This window comes from Armigeres subalbatus, chromosome 3 (assembly GCF_024139115.2).
Source record: "Armigeres subalbatus isolate Guangzhou_Male chromosome 3, GZ_Asu_2, whole genome shotgun sequence".
NCBI classification, from domain to species: domain Eukaryota; kingdom Metazoa; phylum Arthropoda; class Insecta; order Diptera; family Culicidae; genus Armigeres; species Armigeres subalbatus.
The window spans coordinates 236,153,442-236,167,569 of record NC_085141.1 but is presented as its reverse complement, the minus strand read 5'-3'; the positions used below and the strand labels follow the sequence as shown (position 1 = coordinate 236,167,569).

Sequence of the window (14,128 nt, the reverse complement as noted above, 5' to 3'; positions counted from 1 at the left end):
GCAGAACAAAGGGAACCGAAGCGACAATCTTTATCTAGTAACTAAAATATCTTTTGTCGAGAATGTTTCCCACCCGAAAACATCCTAGATCGCACCGAGAATTCGCCATCTCCGGATTGGCAATCCTACGCCTTTGCTCGCAATCGCAAGGCTACTGGAGACCCTGGACTGTGTACATACTATGCTGTAAAACAGGGAATCGGAACGATGGCTACGCTGAAAGGGACTCGAACATTGACTAATATCGATGTGGCTAAGCTGCTTTCGGATATTCTAGTAAAAACTCCATCCAAATTATTTCATCATATTTCTTTTTATTTTGCACCAGCTTTGTCGGCGATACTGACCATATTTACAGCGATATTATTTTCTTTATATCACTTTATCAAAATGTCGTATAATCACAATATGTTTTAATCGCAGCTCTATACCGATTCTCAACGATCAGCCGTGACTAGTATTGCGGAAAATGATAGGCTTCATATTTGGTTTCAGGAAATAAACTTCTTATCCTTATTTTGTGGATTTGATTCGTTGCTAATCTGATCGACTAGTATACAAATAACATAGGATACCAGCTGAAATCTGATGCTTGTATTCGTTTGCAGCGTCCTTTGAGGAGCACGAAAAATTCTGCACATACTATTAATAACGATACACTGTCTAAACAAGATGAGTTCAAATAAATTGTTTACAACTTTGCGGCTCTGCCTCACCGGTTTCGAGATGGCTACGCATTTTTTGCCTTTCTGCTGACTGTGAGTATCTCATGAACACTGTTTTTGGGGCGCATCACCTATTAGAACGTAGAACGTAGAGATATGTTTTTAAAAAGTGATGTTTTCCTTCGAATGGTATCCTTCTTGGTCTTTAAGCTTAATTTTTCTTATCAATTAGTTACATCAATTCGTTTCTGAGTGTTCGTTCCGAAACAATAATAACTTAGTTTTGTATTTGAATTATAATACTCAATTCTGGTTTCATTTTTCTCTGTTGATTCCAATAGCTTGTTTAAAGTATTTTTGCATTGTTGCCATGATAATATGTACAGTGCGAGAATTTAAAAAATTAACAATTTCATACTTAAGTTCTACCAGATAAACAAATGTTTGTCTTTATCTTTGATTTAGGAATTTAAATAAGCAATAATCTTATTATTTATTTTGACTAGACTATGTATACAAAGTATTCATCTCGTTTTGTTTGTGTTTCTGCAGGTCTTGCTATTTAGGCGCTGATGTAAAAATCTGAAGGTGGTGCTTATTTGAGGTTTGAACACAAGAGGTCCTAACATTACCAATAATATGATAAAATTGGATAAAGCCGTCATTTGTACTGCAAAAAATATGCCTTTAATAGATTATTCAGTTCAGACTACGAGCTTCCTTATGGCTTGATGCCAAAATTACCCCATCAGGTTTTGCGCTTAAGATAATGTATATTGTATATGACGCTTCATACACTACCTATGTCTTACATTTATTGGGTCGTTCGATTTTCCAGGATAACTTTTTACTATTGCACTGAACCCCACAATTAATTTGTTTGGTTGAATTAAAACGATGAAATTTGTTATTTGTATTGCTATAACTGTTGAAATCATTTTATAATTTATCAAAAGTTGACATATTGATATTAATTTATAAATATGAAAAATAGCTGAAATTTGAGCTAATAAATGGTCGCTACCATTTTTTAATTCCGCTAGGTTCGTCCAAGTTTAAACGACCGCTAGGTGCGGTGCGTGTTTATTTTGTCTTGCACTAGTGAGAACAATTGAGAAAATATTGGCAATAGGTGCTTAATTTTGCATTTGTCCATGACAACGCAGCTGTTCTAATGTAGAACGAAGTACCAAACACAGAACCTCAAAATTGAAACACCTCTTCAGAAGCACATCGCGCGAAAATTGTGTGTAGCGTGGAACGCTTCATGTCACTTCATCAACCATTCCCTGCTACCAGTAGCTTCGACTAGGTGGCCTCGCAGAATCAGGGCACTGGGCGTCATTGAGAGGCCGGCGTCTCGAAGGTTTCCGAATCGGGACTCCCATAGCCGCTGGAGCCATCGTCTCGGTGAGGACCAAGATTGCTAGGATGGTGCTGCTGCTGGGCAAGATTTTGCAGATGACTGCCACCAGCCGTTTGCTGCTGTGGTGATTGTTGGGGTGGTTGGGGGTGATGCTGCGCCTGATGATTCGATGGAACTGGCGCGTGCTGCTGCTGCTGGGGTGCTTGCGGCGGTTGCTGCTGTTGTGTTAGACCGAGTTTGTCTGCTACGTATGGAGATCGATTAACGGTTGGCGGCATACGTCCACTGCCGACATTACCGATGAGATTTTCTCCGGCTGGCTGCAATGAAGAACAGAGAATGAAAGAGAGAGAGCTTTAGATTAATTAATTGTGAAAAATGTCCCCTGTGGACAAGGGCGTGAAAGACGAGTAAAGCACGTAGGATTTACAGGGAAAAGGCTGGGCAGTGGCGGGATTTCTGGCGCAAGGACGAATGAGCAGCAAACGAAGCTACCAGCAAAAAAAAGTTAAATATCTCTTTTTCGCAAAAAATTAATTAACTTTAGCTAATTAAACATCGCAGAGTAGGGAAGTTTTTGTTTTTTAATTTTCAACTCCTTTCGCTCTCGTTGCACCGTGATGTCAGCCCGAGAGCCTTTCTTTTGGCGAGTGCTCCTTGTTTTTGTATTTCTGGTTGGCCGAAAAGATATATATTCTGAAGTAGATGTATTAGAAATTATATTATTCTGGTGTGGTTAAATAAATATATAACAATTGTCTTCAAACCATCGGGAAGCTGTATAATGCTAGCTTCATAGAAATAGTATTACTTGTTGGTTTTCAGAAAAATCAGAATGTGACATAACTAGTTATAAGATATATTTATATACAGTGGACATGATAACTCAGCTAATGTTTCATTTTCAAGCTCTGCCTGCATTCAATGTAAATAAAAAATTAGACTCATAAAGCATAAGCATTTGTATTAGACTAATTTCGGCTGGTCACGTAAAGCGAGCGCCAGAAAAAAACAATTGCTTCACTTGCGCGAATTATCTATCCGGAATGGACATTGTTTACAATGTTTGAAACCCTGATGTGGATATGTACAGCATGGGGGTAGGGATAAAAGGCCGAAAGGAGAAAAAGTCGGAAGAAAAAACGTCAAAAGACAAAAGGTCGAAAGGACAAAAGGTCGAAAGTGACAAAAAGCTGATCGAAACAAAAGATCAATAAGATCAAAATTACACAATTTTTAACAAATAATTAAAATTCATTCAGTAAGTACAACTAATAGATGGATGTTTGGGATTTCTAAATGTCACATAGATCTGTTACGATGGCGCACGCCGCACATCAAATACATCAATGCTCGAAATTTGTTACTTTCCGACGTTTGTCCTTTTCGACCTTTTGTCCCTTTCAACCTTTTGTTTTTTTCGGCCTTTTGTCCCTTTCGACATTTTGTCTCGTTCGACGTTTTATCTTTTCGACCTTTTGTCCTTTCGACCTTTTGCCATAGATTCCACAGCATGTGGAAGATTGAATTCGAAAAATCGAACCCATGACATCAGTATGCCATCTAGACTTGCATCTTTTGAATGTTCACAACAAACAGGTGTGAAAAGCATTGGCGTAACTAGGCCCAGGGGAAGGGGGGGGGAGTGTGGTGGTGTGGTTATAGCCCCTGCATCTATTTTCTTTAATTTGAGTTTTCAAAAATTATCGAATATTTTATCACCTCATTAAACTATCTTGCTAAAACGACTCAAATTGATAGCGTATGGCTATTTCGGCTGAATGTAGTAGGGCTTCGCTTGGTCTGTTGGTCCCGCTTGGTCCCGCAGACGAAAGGACATTATGTGATGGATCGCCGTCATGTTCCCACCGGTAGACGGTGGAATTTTTTGCATATTTAATAAACTTTCTATCTATTTCAAATGAAAAGAAAATACAACATTCCTCCAGTGTTTCCGACGGAAACCCTCCAAGGATTTCGATAAGAATCCTTGATAGTGATTCCGGCGGGAATATTCAGAGATTTATCGGGAATCCTCCAAGCATACCGAAGGGAATCTCCAGGGATTCCAACAGGAATATTCCAGATAGTCTGAAGGGGATGTTCCAGGGATTCCAAATCCTCCCGGGATGTCGACGAAAATCCTCCAGGAATTCCGACGGGAATGTTCCAAGGATTCTAGTGAGAATATTTTAGGGGCTGTTCATATACCACGTTGACAGTTGTTGGTCAGTTTTGGATAACCCCCTTCCCCCGTGTGGACAATTGCTCATACAAATTTTCAAACATTTGTATGAACCATGGGCATTGGCCATACCCCCCTCCCCCCAAAATTGTCCACGTGGTACATGGATCGCCCCTTAGATATCCTCCATCATCTAGGAATTCCGACAGGAATATTCCAGGAATTTTCCAGGGGTTCCGAGTGAATGTTCCAGGAATTCAGACGGGAAGTCCGGAAAGAGGGAGTCCGAACTAAATTTTCGATGAATTCCGAAGCAAACTGTCGATGTATTCCGAATCGAATCGTCGAATGATTCCGAAGCAAATCTTCAGAGGGATTCCGATCGTCGAGGGATTCCAAAGCAAATCACTGAAAGGTTTCGAGGCAAAACGTCGAGAGATCCCTAATTAAATATTCAAGGGATTCTGATGCAAATCGTTAAGGAATTCCGAAGCAAATCTTTGAACGATTCAGAAACAAATCTTCGAACGACTCCGAAGGAATTCTGAAGCAGATTAACAAAAGATTCTGAAGCAAATCCTCCGCTCCATGGATTATGAAGTGTATCCCCACAGATTCCCAAGGGTATCGATACTGTGTGATTCCCATGAGAATTCTTCTTCTCGAGAATTCCTCTGGGATTAAGATGAGATTCCTTATCGGATGCTGATGGGAATTGTTGAGATTATCATGCTGATAGACAAGTGGAAGTCTGCTGAAAAACTGTCACTCTAGTTCGCGATGGTTGACCACATGTCTTTGAGGGCAAAGTACTTCGATTGCTTTGATTGATATTTAGGTGGCACTCCGTTGTTATTCATAGCAAGCTTATTTTCATGCTTTCAAATCAATTAGGAATCTTTCTCTGAAATGAGAAATAAGTTTATATGTCTTTTACTCATTTCATTATGATAGGATGAATATGGGAGATAACTTTGTCTTTAAACTTTTTCATTATGCTATATGTTGAAAATTAATATCACTGCTAACTAACTTTTTAAATCCTAGGGGAGGCTATTTTTTTTCTAGGGAGGGCTAAGCCCCCCTAGCCCCCTTATTTATGCCAATAGTGAAAGGTGTGAATAATATGATTCTAAAAAAACAACAATCTGTGTCGGATCCTTTGTTCAACGGTCAAAACTACCAAAAATCTAAAAAAAAATATTACCGAACAATTCTGATGTTGAGAATTTTACCGAAATCTGCGATTTTAAGTGTTTGTATTCGTTTTTTAAGAAGCCCGTATACGATTAACCCACAGTTTAAATGTGAACATCAAATTATGTCGCTCAACGCGCTTGATTTTAAAGTTCTTTTTTTTTAGTGGGAATTGAGGCGATGTGTTTTAGACGTGTGCACCGATGTACTTTGAACCGGCGTCGGTATGAGTGCAATTTTCTGACGGCGACTGCGGCTCGGATAATATGAGCTAGGTACGTTGTAAACATTTACACACTTTTGGTGTTTGCTTTAATTATTATTATTTTTAAGCTGACTCGGTTCAAAATTGGGCTCCCCACGAACACATAAATAATAACGCACGAAAGTTCTATGAGAAGTTGAACCGATCACGTAAGGGCCACGTGCCACAGCCCGATATGTGTAAGGACATAAACGGAAACCTTCTTACAAACGAGTGTGAGGTGATCCAAAGGTGGCGGCAGCACTACGAAGAGCACCTGAATAGCGATATGGCAGACAACGGTGGCGGTATGGTAATGAATCTAGGAGCATGCGCGCAGGACATGCGACTTCCGGCTCCGAATCTCCAGGAAATCCAGGAGGAGATCGGCCGGCTGAAAAACAACAAAGCCCCTGGAGTTGACCAACTACCAGGAGAGCTGTTTAAACACGGTGGTGAGGCACTGGCTAGAGCGCTGCACTGGGTGATTTACAAGGTTTGGGAGGATGAGATTCTGCCGCAGGAGTGGATGGAAGGTGTCGTATGTCCCATATACAAAAAGGGCGATAAGCTGGATTGTAGCAACTACCGCGCAATCACATTGCTGAACGCCGCCTACAAGGTACTCTCCCAAATTTTATGCCGCCGACTAACACCAATTGCAAGAGAGTTCGTGGGGCAATACCAGGCGGGATTTATGGGTGAACGCTCTACCACAGACCAGGTGTTCGCCATACGTCAGGTATTGCAGAAATGCCGCGAATACAACGTGCCCACACATCATCTATTTATCGACTTCAAAGCCACATATGATACAATCGATCGGGACCAGCTATGGCAGCTAATGCACGAAAACGGATTTCCGGATAAACTGATACGGTTGATCAAGGCGACGATGGATCGGGTGATGTGCGTAGTTCGAGTTTCTGGGGCATTCTCGAGTCCCTTCGAAACGCGTAGAGGGTTACGGCACGGTGATGGTCTTTCTTGTCTGCTATTCAGCATCGCTTTGGAAGGAGTAATGCGAAGGGCAGGGATTGACATGAGTGGCACGATTTTCACGAAGTCCGTCCAGTTATTTGGTTTCGCCGACGACATTGATATCATGGCACGTAACTTTGAGAGGATGGAGGAAGCCTACATCAGACTGAAAAGTGAAGCTAAACGGATTGGACTAGTCATCAACACGTCGAAGACGAAGTACATGATAGGAAGAGGCTCAAGAGAGGTCAATGTAAGCCACCCACCACGAGTTTCTATCGGTGGTGACGAAATCGAGGTGATTGAAGAATTCGTGTACTTGGGCTCACTGGTGACCGCCGATAACGATACCAGCAGAGAAATTCGGAGGCACATAGTGGCTGGAAATCGTACGTACTTTGGGATCCGCAAGACGCTCCGATCGAATAGAGTTCGCCGCCGTACCAACCTGACTATCTACAAAACGCTTATAAGACCGGTAGTTCACTACGGACACGAGACCTGGACGATGCTCGTGGAGGATCAACGCGCACTGGGAGTTTTTGAAAGGAAAGTGTTGCGTACCATATATGGTGGAGTGCAAATGGCGGACGGTACGTGGAGGAGGCAAATGAACCACGAGTTGCATCGGCTGTTGGGAGAACCATCCATCGTTCACATCGCGAAAATCGGAAGACTGCGGTGGGCCGGGCACGTAGCCAGAATGTCGGACAGTAATCCGGTGAAAATGGTTCTCGACAACGATCCGACGGGAACAAGAAGGCGAGGTGCACAGCGGGCAAGGTGGATCGATCAGGTGGAGGACGATTTGCGGACCCTCCGCAGACTACGTGGTTGACGAAGTGCAGTCATGGACCGAGCTGAATGGAGAAGACTTTTATGTGCAGCACAGGCCACTCCGGCCTTAGTCTGATAAATAAATATATAATAAAAAACACATAAAATTCTACAGAGATTCTACATAGATTCAAAAAAATCTTCGTGACTTCTGAAGAATTCTTCTAAAAATTCTGGAAAATTTCGATATCCCGGTATTTTTTTCCAGAATTTTTAGAGCATTCTTTTCGAAAATTCCAAGAATCGCACCAGGAAATTCTTCAAGAATGCCTCATTAATGTCTCCAGTAAATCCATGAAAAGTTTCACCTAATATAGGGGGAGATCACCCAGCGTCGGACACCTCCCAATGCCGAACACTTCTAGAAACGGCACTTGCAGAGATCCCTACATCATTTTAAGAAAGCTATTGAAAAGTCCTTTACCTGTATTGAATATCAGATCCCCATGTTGTAAACTTTGTACATAATTTGAAATTGAACAAAAATGTCAAAATTTTTCTTCTTTTTTTTATTTTAGATGGTTTGAATCAACTATTAAAACCCATCGAATGCATTCTGATTATGTAGAGATGGTCAATATTAGTCATATATCAAATAGCGATCATGATTTGTTAGATGTATAATGTATCTATGGTGCAAAATCAATTTCTGTATTCGGTAGCTGTCCCCCGGGTCCAGACAGTGAGTTTTTTCATGTGATCAAATAGCCATTCTTTACACCTGTTTTTGCTAAACTTACTTCAATTCAATATTTTTTCTTACTGAGGTATCTGAAAGTTATAGAAATAAGCAGAAATAAAAATTTAAGATGTCATTGAAAATGGAGGGAATTTTGAGTACACCCAACCGGCGGTTGTTAGATTTTCTAACATTTCTGTATAAGAATCTACCAACACCGGAGGTGAACTAGCCTTGGGCTAAAAACCTCTTTAATAAAGATTATAATAATAATAATCTACCAACACCTGTATAAGAATTGGGCATATGCGAAATTGTTAGATTCTTATACAAAAAATGTAAGAAAAGCTTACAATATTGTTAGATTCTTGTACAATATTTGTATAAGAATCTAGCAATTTCGCATGTGCCCAGTTCTTACACAGGTTTTGGTAGATTCTTATACAGAATTGTTAGAAAATCTAACAACCGCCGGTTGGGTGTAGGATGCAAAAAAATTGAGCTGGAGAGTCAACTCTGCTAACACGTGTTAATATCTACAACGTGAAGCAAGTGAGAAATGTTACTATTCTAAATGATGTCTTTACTCGTGTAATAGGAACTTGTTCATATTTGAACATGATGCAAAAGTGTCCGGTACTCGAGGACGCTTTTCTGATTCGTGAAAATTTTCGCTAAAATTCATCATCAAAATACATCGCCCAAAAACGTGTTCAAATGATCAAACATATGTTTGTATGAATCATCAATGATCATATTTTGTGTATATGGTATACAAGTAAGCATAATCCAAAAATTGGAGAGTTTTTCGTTAAATGGGTTATGTGTCCGGCACTAGGGGATCTCCCCCTATATTAAAAATTACTTCAATCAGTGATTAAAAAACATTAAAAATAAATTTTTATTCGCGTTGTGCGTAACATTTGGTAGTACCCATCCCCTCCCCCACCTTTTGTTGTAACAAAGTATAACGCAAGTTGGACCTCGCCCCTCCCCCGTAATTTGTGAACAGACCCTTATGACACGAGAATGCAAAAAGGTTGGATTGGCTTAGAAACCTCGCAGCTAATAACTGTGGCTTGATGCACCCTAGCAGTGCAAGCAGTGCAGTGTTGGTAGAATCATACTCAAATCTCGATCATTGCTAACTCGCCTGTGATTCTGTAGGGAGAACATCGTGCTTGAGTTTCTCGGACAGAATCGCTTCGCTTAGCTCACTCGCCAAAAAATGATTGCGTTCTAAAAAGGTTCGAAACGCAATCGAGGCGCATGTATTGTTTACATATGGATTTATCAGCCATTGATTTAAACGAATAACGAAGTTAATTCAATACATTCAACAATGAAGATCAGGTAAAAATCATGCGATGATGCAAATCGCGATTCGAATCATGAGCGATTCTCTGGGCCATGATTCCGATGGGATTTGACTCACGCATGATTTGAATCGCTGATGAGATTTGAGAATTTGAGATTTTACCAACATTACCAACAGAAGAGAGAATTCTGGCAGGTGATACGTGAGAATCCTACAGGAATTTTCAAGAACTGATGAAGGAATTTTTCTATGAGTTTCCAATCTATAATTTCTGGTAAATGATTTATTTTTTCCTTAGAACTTCTGGATAAGGAAATCTCTGAAACTCTTAGATAAGGAATTTTGGAGTGAATTGAACATCTGGGAGAATAAAACCCTCCCGAATTCTTTGATAAGAATTTCACAGGATCCATGTAGATGGTACTTTTAAGAAGCTCTGTTGAAAGAATTACCCAGAATGCAAGGAGAAGATCTATAACTCATGAGAAAAGATTTGATCATTACTCGTGAGGGAGAAATTCTCCATATTTGTCATAGAGAAGAATTAGAGTTTGTTCACAAATTGCGTAACGCCAAATTAAACGGTTTGATGTTTTGCATGAACTCGACTCCCTTTCTCGCTTTATAGCGTTACATAGTTTTTGGGAACGGAAAGCTAATTTCAAGCCCCATTTATTGTGTTCTTTGTACAATTTCGCAAGTTCTAGTCAAACTACGAATTGTGTGGCCATGATGCTCATCATGCTCATTCTACAGCGTTGGCTGAGGGGAGTGATTCCCCAGAATCCTCTAAGTAGGTTTCCTCCAAGTTCCTAAAAGAGAATATGATTCTTAATTCTGGGCGAGGAATTCTCTAAAATTTGTGCGAGAGGAGGTGCCCTGAACTTTTGGATTCCATGACATTCCGGAATGAGTATTTCGGCGAATATTGTAGAAGAAATTCTTGAAGACGGAATTTCTCGGTGTTTTTGAAAAAGAAATTTTCCTAAAATTCTAAAGCAAGAATATTCAACAATTCTTGTAGAAAGAGTTCCTCATAATTCCTGAAAAGGTAAGAAGCTATAAGATTCTGGAAAAGCAATTCCTCAGGATTCTTGAAGATGCAAGAACCCAGAATGTTTGAAAAATCAGTTTTTTAGAGTTTATGAATCACATATTTCCCAGAATTTCTGAGGAGGAATTTAGTCAGAATTCAAGAAAAATGGCCGTATGGGGAGTCCTTGGAGGAAGAATACTCCATAATTTCTGAACGGATAAATCCTCAGAACTCCTGGGAAGGAATTACCGAGAATTCCTAGAGAAGGAATTATCCATGTTATATAAGTTTCCCAGAATTGCCGGAGAAGGAATATCCCACAATTCCTGAGAAAGGATTGTCTCATAATTAAAGAAGAAGTAAGCCCCAGAAATCTTGATGAAGCAATTTCCCCGAACATCTGGAGTAAGGCGAACATATTCACAGAACTCTTGAAGGAGCAATTCTCCAAAATTTTAAGAGGTGGAATTCCCCAGAATTCCTGCTGAAAGAATTACTGGTGGCGGAGTTTTTCTGAATTCTTGTGGACAAAACCGCCTATTTTTATTAGAGATTTTTTTTTCTCAGGAAGGGTTTCCTAAAAATGGTACTAGAAGAATCTCCAGGTATCAGTTATGTAAAAAGGTGTTTGCCAATACTGCCGTAATCTGAAAAAGTGACGTATACGCCATTTTCCAAAAATAGTGTTAACGAGTACTACTCATCGAGCTCTTTAACAGAAAAATGGAAAACATGCATGTTGTAAAATGGCTGTTACGTCACTTTTCCAGATTACGGCAGAATATGTCTAACTCTTTCGTGTGTGAAATGGCTCAATGGCGATTATGCCATTGCCAGAAATACTATCGTTAATATATACAGAATCGCATCGCTGTCATTGCCAGAAATACCAAACTGATCACCGCCTCACATCCACTGAGGGCACATTACATCATCTTACATATTGAACGTTTAGGTTGTCGTGAGTATGATCCACAACTCCAGCACATGTCATGCCTATGTTATTATCAATTTGCATGGGAAATACTAGAGAAATTAATTTTTACGTGAATTTTTAGTAAGAAAAGACTATCTATTTACTGCAACTATATATGGGCTTGAACGATGTTCTTCTTCTATAAAAATGGAGGGATGGGAATTAACTTCAAAGACCACCAGGATGCGGTACTGAAATTATTTGAACGGTCCGCTTAACATTCACCGACGGTGCGGTCAAAAGATGATGGCGGTGCGCCAGTCAAAACTGGGGGCGGTGGCGGCGCACAGCTCTAATGTGTGTGTGTGCCAAGAATTTTGTCTATTTTGATAGCGTTTCGCAACCCACAGGGGAGACCAAAGCTTATTCATACACGCAGGCAAATAAACTTAAGATTTTCATAAGTTACATTTTATGGATGAGTAATTTTTCGGTTCCATTACAGACTTATGCTGTTCACAAAAATGGCTTTTGAACTCCATAACTATGACTTATGATTAGCATTAGAGTTAATATTGAGGAAAAATATTTAGTTCATCATGCCGATGATAGATAAGTGAATAGCATTTGTCAACAGATTAATTTACACTTCGGATGGCTAAGACGTTTTGAACGCATTTTTAATCATTTTGGTTATTTGTAAATTATACTACTCTTTACAAATTTCAGAAAATTTTCTTTAATATTTTTATATTGTTTTCAGATTAATGATCCAGCAAAATTCTCAAAAAAAGCCGTAAATTTATTTTGAGATTCGCTTAATTCATCGTGTCTTATGGGGGCATTTAAAATTCCATTATTTTTTAAGCTTCTTAAGAAAAAAGCGCCCTTTTTAATGCTAGCGATAATACATATGTTTTTGACTACTTTTTGAAGTTAGTCATTTGAAAAAAAAATTTAAATTGATTTTTTTTCCTTCTTTAGGAGAATTATGGCATACATTTTTAATTTCTATTTTCATTGTAATTGTACCATCAATATTCATGTTATTTTCATTATTAAATTCATAAATATGACTATGAACAATTATTAACTTCTCTTATAATGTTAATAATTCTTTTTCATAATTTTCATAAGTCAGGTTATGGAAATTGTAAGTAACTGAAAATACATTTCTCCTCTTAAGTCATAAATTATACTTATGGTTTTCACATACAATCTTTGTGGCGCCAAATCATAAGTAGTTTTGATGAAGCTTCTAAGTGTTTTGGCTGGGTGTATGAAAAATTTACATGAAATGCGCTTATTTGTCCCAAAATCTCTTTAAATTCGATTTTTACCAACAAAGATGTTTAGTGCCCTGCTGTGGATCGGCTTGTGACAAGTGGACTGAAATTATGATCATCTCTTTATTGGGAACATTTTCGTTGGTGAAAATGTAATTTTAAGGGATTTTGGGACAAATAAGCGCATTTCATGTAAATTTTTCATATGAATAAGCCCTTGATCTCATTTGTGGGTTGTTCGTGAAGAAAATTAACAAGTTAAGTCTTTGCGAGTATATACCTAAGATGGCAATGAAAGAATACGGACTGATTTTACGGCAACGACTCTTAGCGGGAAACAACGAACACGAATTGAAACAGGGATCGTTTTTACCCTAGCCTGGCAGGGTAAATTGGCAGATCTTCCCAATTAGGAACGCCGTATGAAGCTTTAGATCCTGGGACTGAGTGAAGTCCGTTGGCTTTGGCCAACACCGGAGAACATTTGGAGAACACCGAATGCCGGCGGGACAAATTCTGCTACTCTGGTTTATGAGGTGAACACGCTTCCCGGCATCGCGGAGTTGTCTTCCTACTAAGCGCCCAGACACACTCTGTGCTCATGAAGTGGGAACCTATAAGTGAATGGATAATCGGCGCCATATTTAGAACACGGGTTCGAAACCTTACTATAATCCATTTTATGCGCCAACCGATGCTGCCGATCTGCAAGACAACTCAATGCTGTCGTAGATATAATACCGAAGGGTGATATCAAGATCTGTATGGGCGACTTCAATGCGAAGATCGGATCGGACAACTCGAACCAAGAGCGCATTATGGGACACTATAATGGTCTCGTTCGCTGAAAAATGAGCGGAAACGGAGAGCTGTTCGCAGAATTCTGTGGTAATAACGACATGGTGATAGGGGGATCCCTCTTCCCTAATCGATCGGTTCACAAGGTCATGGAGTCTCCCTTGACGGCTTTACAGAAAATCAAATCGACAACATCTGCATCAGCCGAAAATGGAAACGGAGCCTTCTTGATGTACGGAACAAACGTAGGGCCGATATCACCTCCTTATCGGCAAAATACGCCTGCGCATTGCGCGAATTCGTCGGCAGGAGGAGGGACTTGGACGACGGTTGAACACACGCTGACTGGAAGTTGCCACGGTGAAACGACCCTTCGTTGAAGAACTGGCGACGCGTACTGCAGATATTCCGGAAGGTGGCAGCTTAGAAAACCAATGGACGACCATCAATCCTTCATCCCTACCAGCGAGAATAATCTGGGCGAACTGCTCATCCAGCGAAAGCAATGGATCACCGACAAGACCTGGAGGAGCGAAGAGAAGCCAAAGCGGCGATAGGGCGAACAAAAACCAGAGGAGCCAAAGTCTTAGCCCGTCAACGATACTCGGCTCTGGAGAAGA

General features: G+C 40.0%; 1 pseudogene; it reads right to left on the bottom strand.

The window, feature by feature from the left end:
• Nucleotides 1–295: 295 nt before the first annotated feature.
• The window catches only part of LOC134221037 (LIM/homeobox protein Lhx2-like), a 432,488-nt pseudogene continuing 418,655 nt past the window's right edge, over nucleotides 296–14,128 (bottom strand).